Genomic DNA, 15,000 nt, shown 5'->3' with positions numbered 1-15,000 from the left:
TGGTATTCTTGCTTGAAAAATCCCATGGATAGAAGAGCTTGGAGGGGTATAGTCTATAGGGTCGCAAAGAGTTGGACATGACTGAGCGTGTCCTACACACACACCCACACACACAGCCAATAAGCAAATAAAAAAATACAAACATCATTAGTAATCAAAGCAATGCAAATCAAAATAACAATGAGATGGCACATCACACCCTCTAGGATAGTTCTACACCAAGACATTTAACATGTTAGAACTTGGAGAAATTTGAATCTCCCTCCTTCATGGTAATAAGGGTGCAATTTGAAAAACAGCAGTTCCTCAAAAGCGAAAATGTAAGAATTATCATATGATCTAGTAATTTCACTCCTAGTAATAGACACAAGTCAACTGAAAATAAGTATTCAAACAAAAACTTCTACACAAATGTTTACAGCAATGTTTTTCATAAGAATCACAAGGTGGAAACAGTTCAAATGTCTATCAACTGATGAGTAGATAAACAGGATGTGGAATTATCCATATGATGGAATATTATTCAGCCGTAAATAGAAGTATTGACACATGCTACAACCTAATGAACCTTGAAAACATTATGATAAGCAAAGGAAGTGAATCACAAAGGACAATATGTTGCTTTAATTCTATTGATATAAAATGTTGGGACTATGTGAATCACAACAAACTGTGGAAAATTCTGAAAGAGATGGGAATACCAGACCACCTGACCTGCCTCTTGAGAAACCTATATGCAGGTCAGGAAGCAACAGTTAGAACTGGACATGGAACAACAGACTGGTCCAAATTGGGAAAGGAGTATGTCAAGGCTGTAGATTGTCACCCTGCTTATTTAACTTATACAGAGTACATTGTGAGAAATGCTGGGCTGGATGAAGCACAAACTGGAATCAAGATTGCCGGGAGAAATGTCAATAACCTCAGATATGCAGATGACACTACCCTTATGGCAGAAAGCGAAGAAGAACTAAAGAGCCTCTTGATGAAAGTGAAGGAGGAGAATGAAAAAGTTGGCTTAAAGCTCAACATTCAGAAGACTAAGATCATGGCCATCTGGGCCCATCACTTCATGGCAAATGGATGGGGAAACAGTGGAAACAGCGACAGACTTTATTTGGCGGGGGGTGGCGGGGCGGGGGGGGGGGGTGCGCTCCAACATCACTGCAGATGGTGACTGCAGCCATGAAATCAAAAGACTCTTACTCCTTGGAAGAAAAGTTATGACCAACCTAGACAGCATATTAAAAAGCAGAGACATTGCTTTGCCAACAAAGGTCCATCTAAGTCAAGGCTATGGTTTTTCCAGTAGTCATGTATGGATGTGAGAGTTGGACTATAAATAAAGCTGAGTGCAGAAGAATTGATGCTTTTGAACTGTGGTGTTGGAGCAGACTCTTGAGAATCCCTGGGACTGCAAGGAGATCCAACCAGTCCATCCTAAAGGAGATCAGTCCTGAATATTTATTGGAAGAACTGATGCTTAAACTGAAACTCCAATACTTCGGCTACCTGATGCGAAGAACTGACTCATTTGAAGAGACCAATGTTGGGAAAGATTGAAGGCGGGAGGAGAAGGGGATGACAGATGGTTGGATGGCATCACTGACTCAATGGACATGAGTTTGAGTAAACTTCAGGAGTTCACGTTGGAAGGGAGGCCTGGCATGCTGCAGTCCATGGAGTCGCAGAGTCGAACACGACTGAGCAACTGAACTGAACTGAAAATGTTCAGAATAGAAAAATCTATAGACAGTATATTACTGGTTTCTAAGGGCAGAGGTGGGGGTGGCGTATTGATTATGGATGAGGGTAGTAGGGATTCTTTCATGGGTAATACAATATTGATTGTGTAGATGAACGCACAAATTCACATACTAAGTTACTGAATTATAAATTTCAAGTGGGTGAATCATATGGTATACAGATTAAATCTTGAGCTACTTTTTAAAAAGATTTATCTAAAATAATAAGGAAAACACCCCACCATGATGACCTCCATGCCCAGCACCATTTCCTTTAGAGAACTGCCACCACCCCCATTTCCTGTCATTCTAGTGGGCTGTCAACTGCAGGAAGTCCCCAAATGCCACTCTAGCCACAGCAGCTGCTCACAAATTTCTGTCACATAACTCTGGAGTTGTTTCTATTTCTATACTTCCTAAAAGTTAGTCACACAGTCATGTCCTACTCTTTGCAATCCCGTGGACTGTAGCCCACCTCTGTCCATAGAATTCTCCAGGCAAGAGTACTGGAGTGGGTTGCCATTTCCTTCTCCAGGGGTAAGTGAAGTCGCTCAGTCGTGTCCGACTCTTTGCGACCCCATGGGCTGTAGCCTACCAGGCTCCTCTGTCCATGGGATTTTCCAGGCAATAGTCCTGGAATGGATTGCCATTTCCTTCTCCAGGGGATCTTCCCAGCCCAAGGATTGAACCCAGGTCTCCCACATTGTAGACAGACGCTTTACCGTCTGAGCCACGAGGGAAGGCATACTTCCTGAGGCTTACTTATTCAACTCTATTTCCAATTCTGTGATGTACTCACACTTTATCCAACAAACCCCCCAGGTTTCTATGCTTAAATAATCTTTCATTTTAGGTTGCTTGTAATCACAACACACTATTTGGTATATACTCTACATTCTTCCAGTGGTGCTAGTGGTAAAGAACCCACCTGCCAATGCAGGAGATGTAAGAGACTCGGGTTCAATCCCTGGGTTGGGAAGATCCCTTGGAGCAGGGCATGGCAACCCACCCCAGTATTCTTGCTTGGAAAATCCCATGACAGAGGAGCCTGGCAGGCTACGGTCCATAAGTCACAAAGAGTTGGAGATGACTGAAACAAATTAGCACCAGCACTAGCACCTACACTCTTCCATTCCCTTGTCTAGAAGTAAATTCATAAACAACTGACTATAGATCCTCACAACTTTTTCTATGGCTATACCATTACGTGTCCACCTATATAAACATGTCTTAACAGTGTAATAGTATGTATAGCATGATTACATGATAATTGATTTTGTCATTCTTTTACAAACAGTTCATTATCTTATTTATCCATTTTTCTTTTAGCATCAAGGGGAATAGGAAACATCCATCAAAAGTATATCTGGCTAAAATCCAATAAACATTTACTGAATATATTTGGTGGTTGAGGAAAAAATTTTTTTTCATACTTTTAGATGAGAGGAAGGTGAAAAAAAATTTCTAATCAATTTTTGTTTACAATCTAGTTTGACACAGAATATATAACAATTACAAAACAATTATGTATCAGCAAATAAGCAAAACTGCACAACAGTCATCTTGTACCAGTTGAAGTTATGCAAATTCAATTCAATTTTACTAAATATCAACTATGTAATGTTTTTCAGTCCTTCAGGGTGTCCAGAAAAATAGTTTAGTTTGGTATACTCATCCATTAATCAATATTTTGTAATTGTCATATACACAAAGATTGATAAAATTTCCAGCAAAATTAAATATGTTTAGGACAAAAACGTCCATGACTCTGACAATTATGATTATAAAAATCATCTACATTTTTTAGTACTTACTAACTCTTATTATCTCATTTATGTCTTCAATCAATCCTAGGAGGCAGGTATTGTTATTATAATCACCCAAGGGCATTATGATCACTTTAACTGGCAAATCTGAGATTCAAAGTCAAATCTTTCTATCACAAGAGTTCCTTTCTTAACCAATACTTCTGTAATATCGTAATGATTTTAACAACCAGCTGAAATATTGAACTGAAGAATTTTTATAATATTAAGTTACATTATGGAGAAGGCAATGGCCACCCACTCCAGTACTCTTGCCTGGAAAATCCCATGGATGGAGGAGCCTGGTAGGCTGCAGTCCATGGGGTCGCAAAGAGTTGGACACGACGGAGCGACTTCTTTCACTTTTCACTTCATGCATTAGAGAAGGAAATGGCAACCTACTCCAGTGTTCTTGCCTGGAGAATCCCAGGGATGGCGGAGCCTGGTGGGCTGCCGTCTATGGGGTCGCACAGAGTCAGACACAACTGAAGTGACTTAGCAGCAAGTTACATTAAAACATTTCTATTTACAAAAATCCTGCAAGCAACAAATTACTTTTCTGAATCAGCCAAAAAAAAATTACTAAACCTGAGTTCTTTACTTCTTGGCACATGAGAAGTTACAATATCAATTTCTTCAGTATTATGATAAAGGCAAAATCAAACTAATTCAAGCTACATACTCAATAGACTTGTGATCTTTACACAGAAAACAGGTTAGTGTAGACTCTTAATGGTGTAATTATTGTCCATGAGAAATAGGTACACAGTTCCATAAAAATACAAAATAGTACAGAACACATTGTAATTACTGCATTTGTTACACAGTAAATCTTTCTATATTTATGCATATCTAATTGAAATGATATTTATCAAAAGGCTAATGACACCATTTTGAATCCCATTTACTAAAAGGCTAATGAGATAGTAGAATACAAGCTGTTTATTAACTGAAGAACAAGATATGTGACATCTGTACATAGTCAGAGAAAACTGAAATTAAAAATAAAGTATCTCATAAACCTTACAGTAAAGAAGTCGTATCAGAGATAAGAAAGACCATGTACAATGTCAGTTTCCCTTGTAAACTGATAAGTAAAGGCAAATTTATATTCTAGTCAAAGAACTTATGTAAGGAGAGTATATAAATTATATGTAATGAGACTATGTAATTATATATCCATTTTTTCAGAAATATCATTATTACAGGTATTTAAATACGTCATTTTTTTTTTAATTGCAAGATAGGCCATAATGCTTACATGGTGAAATAAGAATTGCATATACTGCACTTTAAGACAATCTCATGTTAGATTACTGCACCTCAGAAATACCCTATTGATACCTCATGAGCCAAAAAGCAATTCCCTAATCATATGAATATAGTGGTAAGACACCATGCTACTGCTTCTGCTAAGTCGCTTCAGTCATGTCCAACTCTATGCGACCCCATAGACGGCAGCCCACTAGGCTCCCCCATCCCTGGGATTCTCCAGGCAAGAACACTGGAGTGGGTTGCCATTTCCTTCTCCAATGCATGAAAGTGAAAAGTGAAAGTGAAGTCGCTCAGTAGCGTCCAGCCCTCAGGGACCCTATGGACTGCAGCCCACCATGCTGAACAGCAAATAAAGTGCAGTCACTTTCTTGAATAATGGTGATACTAATGAATATATATCGCAACACTTTTCAGCTTCAAGAACAGAAAACTCCAGACACATCAAAATGGCACATATCAAACTCTAAATAACAAAATTATTTAACAGGTAATTGCAAACTCTCTGCTCATCAAATAAACAGGAACTCATTTTAAGATTAAGACAAGTAATAAGTCAGTTCAGGTTGAATTTTTAGATGAAAGAGCAATCATGAGCAACTTTCTAAGCCAGGATCTTGATTAGATTTTTTCCTAACATTAACAACAAGATTCATAAATACACAGTAAGTTTAAGCAAAAAATAAAATTCACATATATTTCAAGGAGCAACTGTTTTATATAAATAATTTATCATTACAAACTACCTGAATAAAAATCAAAAGTGAATTACCAGCAGTCAGTAAAAGTAACTCCCCAGCAAAAACTTCTGCGTATATTTCTCAACATGAAGTAACATGAAAGAATTCACTCATGGCTAATATATTTGTCAAGAAAAAAATGGTTTTTTATTACTGCACCTAAATAATTTGAAGGCACATCAACTGTAATTCATGTGTTTTTTTTTTGTTATCATTTATCCAGTGGTATATTTATCAGTTGTCATATCAAGGCTCTGCCAGGAGAGTTTTTAAACATTTATTAAGAAACACAGTCTATAGTCAAAATGAGATTATGCTTATTATCTTCAAAGAATCTGAAATAGCCTATTATATATTTATTGGCTCCTAGGACATGTTCCAGCCAGATAATGATCTTTTGTCAAAATAAGAGTGATCCAGTAATATGGTCCTCTTCACCCAGGCTGACAGCAACTCTCAGAAAGTAATCAAAGCAAAACTATTCACCTAAGTGCAAGTGACAGAACTAGCTCAAACTGCTTAGATTTTTACTTTTGTTTAAAATTTTAGCCCCTTGAAATGTAAGTGGAGCTAATGCACAGGTATTAAAAAGCAGCAGACTTATAATCAATACCTTCACTAACAGCTATTCCCCAGGCTATCTTAAATAGGAGCACTAGAGTTATGCAAGATGGAAAATACCCAATTAGGTTTTCCTGGACCAATTTAACTTGTCTAGCTATTGAATATGTTGACAATAAATACGTCCACGCTCTTGAGTATGTGAGAGAAAAATCAGCTCTTTAATCACCAGTAACACTAGTCTAGAAACAAGCCATCTGGCTTATCTCTGATATACTCTGGGATTGTATCATTCTATCTTTTAAAATACCATGCGTAAATTGCTAACCTCAGAACAAACTTAAGTTCAGATCTCTTTAAAAAAGGTACAAGAAACTGTTTCTTTTAAGTATCTGAGAGTGATTCTAAGAGAAAGTCATCAACTGCTCTCCCTGCTAACCACTTTCAATAGTGCCAGAAACAGAGAACAAATCTGAGCTCCTTGTTCAGATACAAGCCAATAAGAGAAGCATATTTTCACCCAGATGCTTGTGTCACAGTCAGCCAGTACTGAAACACTGTACAAGCTGTTGTAGCTAGTTGATTTGGGTGGTTAAATATTGTCTTTGAACACATGTGAACAACTCTTTTGAACCTGAGTCATTCTCTTTCTCTTGCTCTCGCTCTCTCTCTCTCTTGCCTGCAGTGCAGGAGACCTGGTTTCAATCCCTGGGTTGGGAATATCGCCTGGAGAAGGGAACAGCTACCCACTCCTGCATTCTTGCCTGGAGAATTCTACGGACAGAGGATCCTGGCAGGTGATGTTCCATGGGGTTCCAAAGAGTCAAATGTGACTGAGCGACTTTCACTTTCACTTTCTTTCATGTTATAAAGGACTCACTGGGCTCCTCTGGTCAATGGTAACTACAAATGTAGCTCCACAGGCCCGAGTAACTGAGCATACTTCTGTAAAGAATATGTTCTAAAGTCAAGGGCACAGAGTTATCACAAGCCAACTCAACTTCAGTCTACTCCACAGCCATTAACTTAATAGGTTCTAGGACAAGAAACCTCTGGGAAATGATTGTTGTTAAGCTCCATGAGGATTGGAGGGACAGGGAACCCTTCTGTCCCTCTAGGGTTCCCCGCTATGTACATGTGGAGTAGAGAGTTAAGAACAAGTTCCATCCTCTCTGCCTAACACTTCAGCAGCTCCTTCCTGGGGAAAAATCACAGCTGCCACACTGAGTCACACTTTAAGCCTTCTGGGTGGAGTTACTGTTCCTTCAAGACAGGAACTCAGGTTCCCTCTTCCTCTACTCTTCCCATTTCTGGTGTTGAAGAGGTGCACATGCATGCCTGGGCTGAATCTGGACCTCTATGACTACTCTGCCTGATCACTTTGTGTAATTTTTTAAAAAATCTGATCTGGCCTTCGTCTCCTCTCTGCTCCAATTCTCCACCTACAACTGGGGAGGTAAGTGTGACTGAGGCTCCCTGGAACAGAAAACACAGTTTAGCCTTCAAATCCCTCACTGGAAAAGCCAGACATGGAAGGTTACCAAGCATTCATCCAGCTAGGAAGCAGCACTTCATTTCCCTGCTGGTGGGGAAACAAGTCATTGTTCAGTCCAGAACCCCACAGAAGGGCTAAAAGTGAAAGACAAAAACATCAAAATCTCACCTTGAAATCCCTTTATCCAAAAGCCCTCAGCAACAGGCAAAGGAAAATTTGCACCAAGTTTTTTTTCTCTTTTTTCATGTGTCTTGACCTCAGTCTGACCCTCCTGAAGTCCTCCCCGCTTCTACTACCACATGTTCAAATTCATGAATTTTCAATGTGTCATCTTCTCAAGGAAATCCTCCCAGCCTGCCCAGTTAGATTTAAGCATCACCGCCTCATCTATCCTCTCATGTACCTTATTTATATCTCCATTAAGCACTTTATTTTAATTAGTTATTTAAATATAGCTCCCCTACTAAATCAGCTGTGCATCTCTGGCCTTGAGCACATTGTCAAGGTTGGTCCCTGCTATAAGGCACACTCATCGCCTGTGAACTCCCACAGCACTTTGAGGGGCTCCTACTCAGCCCAGTAGCACTCGATCAGCACTATCCCCTCAACTCCTTTTCTTTTTTTTTTTTTGGAAGAAATGGAGAGATTGGAAGGATTTTGTATCATAGATAAGCAATCTGAACTAATATGACTGCCCAACCAGGAAGAGCTAAAGGAGCAATGTTTTGTCTCAGCGGATCATAGCTCCATTTGGCCCAGAGCTATGGAAATTCTTAAATCATCAGGCTCAAAGGAAGATCCACAGAGAGCAGAAATCAGTCATGACTCAATGTGAATGAAGCACTAATGGAAAAATCAGGCAGGATAGGCGGAAGGTTGGGTTTCTGGTGGCGGAGGAAGTCCTCAGTGACAAAATGACCTTGAGCAGAGACCTGAAAGGGGAGGAAGAGAACTGAGTGGGTGGTGTCCCAGTGTAAACTGTAACCAAATCTTGGATTTCTACTGCTTATACTCTTCAAACTAAATCAATTGCCTCTAGGAGAGGAAGATGCTGATGAGGAAAATAGCAGGAGAAAGAGCCCTGTTCTTGACATTCAGGGCACATTAGGAAAGCAGTTCCCAAACCCCCAACAAGACACAGAGCACTATCCCCCGCCCACCAGGGTCCTCAACCACAGAGGACCCTTTTTGGCAACCAAAAAGATGCCACGTAGGCATTTTCATTGACAGGAGTAGCAAACCACTCCAAACTGTAAAATGTTAAAATTGTAACTAGAGAATGTTTGATCTTTCGTTGCTGTTTTTAAAGGCTGATGTCCTAAGTGCTTTGTTATGGTTCCTATCATGCAAGTCATTTGACTCTACTCTGAGTTACTCAGCTGTCACAAGACAGGAAATGGGCTGCAATAAGAAGAGTTTATTCACAGCAGTGTGTCAGTTGCTCAGTCATGTCCAACTCTTTGCAACCCCACGGTCTATCCAAGATTTCTCTAGACAAGAATACTCGAGTAGGTTTCCATCCCCTTCTCCAGGGGATCTTCCCAACCCAGGTATCGAACCAGGGTGTCCTGCACTGAAGGCAGACCTTTTACCCTCTGAACTGCCAGGGAAAAGTACAAATACATGGTCCCATATCATGTCTTCACCCAAGGCAAGGTTTACCTTTCCCAGGGAACTATTTGTCTGGTCCAGTTAATCACTCCCTACCAATCACAAGTAAAATATCATTCAGAAAGATGAGGTAAAGGAGAAGATAACCTAACAATTTTTGCACACAGTTACTGTGACTGGAAGTAATCACCTCTACAACAAATAAATCTTTGTGGTGTGAATGACATCTCCACGAGACTGTCCTTTCCTTTGACCAATTTGTTCCAGTTCTTAAAAATAACTTCTGATTTTAGGCTCTTATTTATTTACTTAATAAACTGAGCTGGATATTTATAATAAACCAAGTACTCAGAGTGATTAACTACTTAAAAATAATATGTGTGTGTGTGTACACACATCTACACAAAAACACACAGGTCTTATGTGACCTTCATTTGGGAATATTTTTATGCATGTCAATTATTTAGATTCAAGCATGAAGGTATGTTATATGTGTGTGAATGACTCTGTATCAGAGAGAAAGGCAGAAACAAAAAGAAGGGACTGGGATAAGAAGCAAGTAAAATTACACTAGATGAGGTCAGGAGAATGGAGACTCATAAGAAAATGCAAATATGTTTAAAGTAAAAGAATGAACTGAGCCTTCACTCACTTATCTTTCCTCTACAATCATACTGACTGTCCATCAACATGCCCGCATCCTGCATGCTCCCTATGTTCCTTACAGGTTAAACACAACCAAGACCTACCTCTAAAGCCACTTGCAAAAACATCGATCCCACCAACTTTTAGCTGACAAGTAATTATATTTTATCCTCCAAAAGAAAATCAGGCATAAAAACAGTCTCAAGAAAAATAAAAACTAGTATCCTTGCTTCACAAAAGAGACAAAAAGAAAAAGATTTAACCAAGAGAACACCTTCAGTTTCTGTCTTACCATCTATTAATTTTAATTTTGATTTTTCTTTTTATATTACAACATACCTATTCAAAACTAGAAGAATCCCTATATCCATATATTGCCCTGCAAAAAGAAAACACTATTATTTGTATTTTTGTTCAAACACTGTAAGAATAAAAGAACTGTTTTTACAAGAGATGAGGTTCCTACAGATAACATTTACCCACAGGATCTGAGGCTTTTTTGTGACATAAAGTGCACAGTACTTTGAGGATGGTTACAGATGCAATGGCACAGAAAAGGCTTTTAACTTTGGCTCATTTCCTCTGACCACCATGCCTCCACTCTAAATTATAACCTCTCAAAGCTCCAGATCCTTTAAAACTAGCTTTTAAACTACCTTCCCTTGGTATCATTACAAAACAAGAATACTTTCTTACTTGAAAATAAAAGCACAAAATTATTAGGACTCAGTAACTGTTCTCATTATTGCAAACCAATAAACAAGGCTCAACCATTTTTCCTAATAGCTGCTTCTTATTGAGCTGACAAGAAATAAATCCAAAAGAAACCAAAGAAAGATCTGCCTCTGCAATATAGATGGTTTCTTATTCAGAAACTATCTTTTATATCAGAAACCACTAGCGCAAATCCCACTGCTATCATTATCATCCACAACGGCAAGCTAAGCACTAAAACCCTGTCATTTATACTTTAGAATAATAATTTTAAAAATTAAATAATTTAAAAATTAAAAAAAAATAAGGACTTACTGTATTGCACAGGGAACTAGACTCCACATCCTATAATAACCCCATAATGTAAAAGAATCTGGAAAAAGTACATATAGGTATGTGTTCAGTTCAGTTCAGTTACTCAGACATGTCCAACTCTTTGCGACCCCATGAATCGCAGCACGCCAGGCCTCCCTGTTCATCACCAACTCCCAGAGTTCACTCAAACTCATTTCCATCAAGTTGGTGATGCCATCCAGCCATCTCATCCTCTGTCGTCCTCTTCTCCTCCTGCCCCCAATACCTCCCAGCATCAGAGTCTTTTCCAATGAGTCAACTCTTCACATGAGGTGGCCAAAGTACTGGAGTTTCAGCTTCAGCATCACTCCTTCCAAAGAACACCCAGGGCTGATCTCCTTCAGAATGGACTGGTTGGATCTCCTTGCAGTCCAAGGGACTCTCAAGAGTCTTCTCCAACACCACAGTGCAAAAGCATCAATTCTTCGGTGCTCAGCCTTCTTCACAGTCCAACTCTCACATCCATACATGACCACTGGAAAAACCATAGCCTTGACTAGATGGACCTTTGTTGGCAAAGTAATGTCTCTGCTTTTCAATATGCCATCTAGGTTGGTCATAACTTTTCTTCCAAGGAGTTTCTTCTTTCAGGTGGTCTGGTATTCCCATCTCTTTCAGAATTTTCCACAATTGGTTGTGATCCACACAGTCAAAGGCTTTGGCATAGTCAATAAAGCAGAAATAGATGTTTTTCTGGAACTCTCTTGCTTTTTCCATGATCCAACAGATGTTGGCAATTTGATCTCTGGTTCCTCTGCCTTTTCTAAAACCAGCTTGAACATCAGGAAGTTCACGGTTCACATATTGCTGAAATCTGGCTTGGAGAATTTTGAGCATTACTTTACTAGCGTGTGAGATGAGTGCAATTGGGCGGTAGTTTGAGCATTCTTTGGCATTGCCTTTCTTTGGGACTGGAATGAAAACTGACCTTTTCCAGTCCTGTGGCCAGTGCTGAGTTTTTCAAATTTGCTGGCATATTGAGTGCAGCACTTTCACAGCATCATCTTTCAGGATTTGGAATAGCTCAACTGGAATTCTATCACCTCCACTAGCTTTGTTCATAGTGATGCTTTCTAAGACCCACTTGACTTCACATTCCAGGATGTCTGGCTCTAGGTCATGAATAGAGAAGCAGAGTTTGGTGGTATTCTTCAAAGATAAAAGACAAAGAAAGACTTAGGAAGAGTTCCAGTTGAAGGAGACCAAAGCACAGGATGATAGATACAAGACATGGTCCTGGATGCCGCACCTATAAAGAACATCGCTGGGTGACTAATGAATTACAAATGAGATCCAAGGGTTAGACGGTAATATTATATCAATATGAATTTCCTATTTTGATGGTTACATGAAGGTTATGTGGGAGAATGTCCTTGCTTTTAGGAAATACTTTCTGAATTACTAAGGGATTACTAGAGCATCATGTTGCAACTTTTACTGTCAAGTCAAAAAAAAAAAAAATCTTCAAAATAAGGTGTGAGAGTAAAGGGATAGAGAAAAGAGAGGGAATATGATAAGACAATTGTAATAAATGTTAATACTAGGGGAATAGAAGTGAAGAACATATGAGAGTTCTTTGTCCTATTCTTGGAATGTTTCTGTAAGTTTGAAATCATTGTAAAACTAAAAGTTCAAAAAAGAAACATTTGGTCATAAATGTTTATATACTATTAAAAAAGCCTTACCTTTCTATGAAGGGTCACAATCTGCTGTGAATTTTTTTAAAAAATCGTATGCTGTGGCTATAGATAGAAGAGAGCTTACATAATACTAAAAGCCCTCAAACACAATAAGGACATTAAAATGGCCTTTGTCAACTCTAAGTCTAAAAAATGTGAACAGTAATTCTTATGCAAGACTTTGCTGATTAAAGGTGATATATTTTCTGGGCAATACAAATACTTTAAGGATAAAACTGCAGAAAATCCCTGATATTCATGAAATAAGATGACCTATATAGACAAAGAAATGTGTCACCCAGATTCTGCTTCAAGGATGAACTGATAAGGAGTATGATCAGTAGAGGGTCTTCAGGTCAGCAGACGAGATCACGTCCTCAGCTGCAGACAGAGAGTGGGCAGCCCTTCCTTGGGCATTCCATATCCTTCCACAGAGCAAGGGTGACCCAAAACAATGCCAAGGTCAATATCACCTCCACAGCCCCCTCCACTGGCCTGGCTGGGACTCTCTCCCTCTTGCATACAAGTTTCATCTCTTTCTCGGCCCAGTCCTGTATCTTCTTCCCCTTCCTTTCACAGTAGTTGATCCCTGATATACTCCATGCACCCCCATTCCATCTCACCCCCATTCCATCTCAAAATGATTACTTCTTGGGAATTTAACCTACAACAAGGCCCTCCTATACTGTTTGTAAAAACACAGCTTGATATGGGCACATTTTATAATTTTGTCTTCTGAGTGGGCAACATTATTTCTGATTCATAAGACAGTTGTGATTTTCTTAAGGTGAATTCTGCCCGTAACTCCCATCCATTTACCTTCTCATGCTGTGTGACAGAAGAATTGTACTTTCCCCTTTTCATGTTAGCCAAATATAAAAGATAATCATTGTTTAAACAACAAATTTCCCTCTTATGGTCCATTAGCTCCTGTGGCTGTTCCTGTAGTGAAATTGAAATATAACAAAATGATTTCCATGGCAATAGACAATAATCTAGTAAATGTGAATTCTGACTTAGCTACAGAACAAAATAAGAGAAGATTACAGGACTGCGATGGAACTAAATTTCAATTTCTGTGTGTGTATTTTTAGTATCACATTTGAAACAAAGAAAATAGACAAATTCATATACACAGAACTAGGAAGAGTGAAACTCTAATTAAAGGCTAAGTTTAAAAAATACATCTCGATCATCAATGTATATTATCACTCCCTACCATTACTACCAGGATACATTCAACTATCACAAAAAATTTTACTTAGAAATTTGATACTTTTTATTTGAGACTCTATTATGTACTATAATTTCAGTTCCAATTACTAACATATCCCATTATGTTCATTTTTACTAATAATTACAAGTATGGTTGTAGATAATATGTAAATGAAAGATTCTCAATCACCTACAGAATCTTTAGTAAAGCATAGGAATAGAGGAACTGCAGCATTTCTGAGCATCACAAATACAGTAGCAGATCTCTTGCCAGACTCTCAGTTAGCCAGCCTCTCCATTTATCCCTTTGAAACATGCAGGCTGGAGCCCTTGGGCAGCCAATCTTTACCACATACCACTTTTCTCCCTCCCAACCCTCTGAGTTGTACACTCAAAGGGTACAACTTTGATTGTTTTGTTCCCATACTTATTATCAGTTGTTCTTGTTGCTATGCAAATTGCTCATAAGCTGATGAAATCAAAGTGCAAAAAGGCAAGAATTATTGTAACTAAGAAAAACAAGTACTTTGCGTCACTAAAATGTAATAAAGATGAATCACTAAAAATATTGGGGCTTCCCAGGTGGTGCTAGTGGTAAAGAATTTGCCTTCCAATGCAGGAGACATAAGAGACATGGGTTCGATCCCCAGGTCAAGAAAATCTCCTGGAGACAGGCATGGCAACCTAATCCAGTATTCTTGCCTAGAGAATTCCATGGACAGAGGAACCTTGTGGGCTAGTCCATAGGTTAGCAAAAGGTTGGACATGACTGAAGTGACTTAGTGCACGTGTGCACACACACACACACACACACAAATTAATATAAACATAATGGGTATGAAGAAGCCTAGACTAGGTAATTAGAAAAAAATTATTCAAATCTAAAAGGATTCCACGCTCAGAATGCTTTGTGTCTTAAATTTTCTTTTTTAATAAACCAAACTAATTTATTGCAGATAACACATTGTGTCTGTGCCTTACACAAGAATGATTATGCAAAATTCCACAGTTTTTAAAGGAAAGAGTTTCAGCCTTACAACAGAAACTGGCAAATAGAGATAAGAGTATAAGTTCAAGGAAGCCTGGAGAAGATTCTTTAATATTTATCAATACTACCACACCTCTCTTTCATTTGACTCCACTCATTAGATGGGATTACTGCCA

The 15,000-nt window shown here is 38.8% G+C and overlaps 1 protein-coding gene across 6 annotated transcripts in view; it reads right to left on the bottom strand.

Moving 5' to 3' along the window:
- Positions 1–15,000, bottom strand: part of IMMP2L (inner mitochondrial membrane peptidase subunit 2) — a 961,484-nt gene that overhangs the window by 776,846 nt on the left and 169,638 nt on the right. The gene's annotated exons all lie outside the window — the stretch shown is intronic.

Source organism: Bos taurus, chromosome 4 (assembly GCF_002263795.3).
Source record: "Bos taurus isolate L1 Dominette 01449 registration number 42190680 breed Hereford chromosome 4, ARS-UCD2.0, whole genome shotgun sequence".
Lineage (NCBI taxonomy): Eukaryota > Metazoa > Chordata > Mammalia > Artiodactyla > Bovidae > Bos > Bos taurus.
Note: the sequence above shows the minus strand (reverse complement) of the source record. Positions and strands in the feature narration are given on the sequence as shown.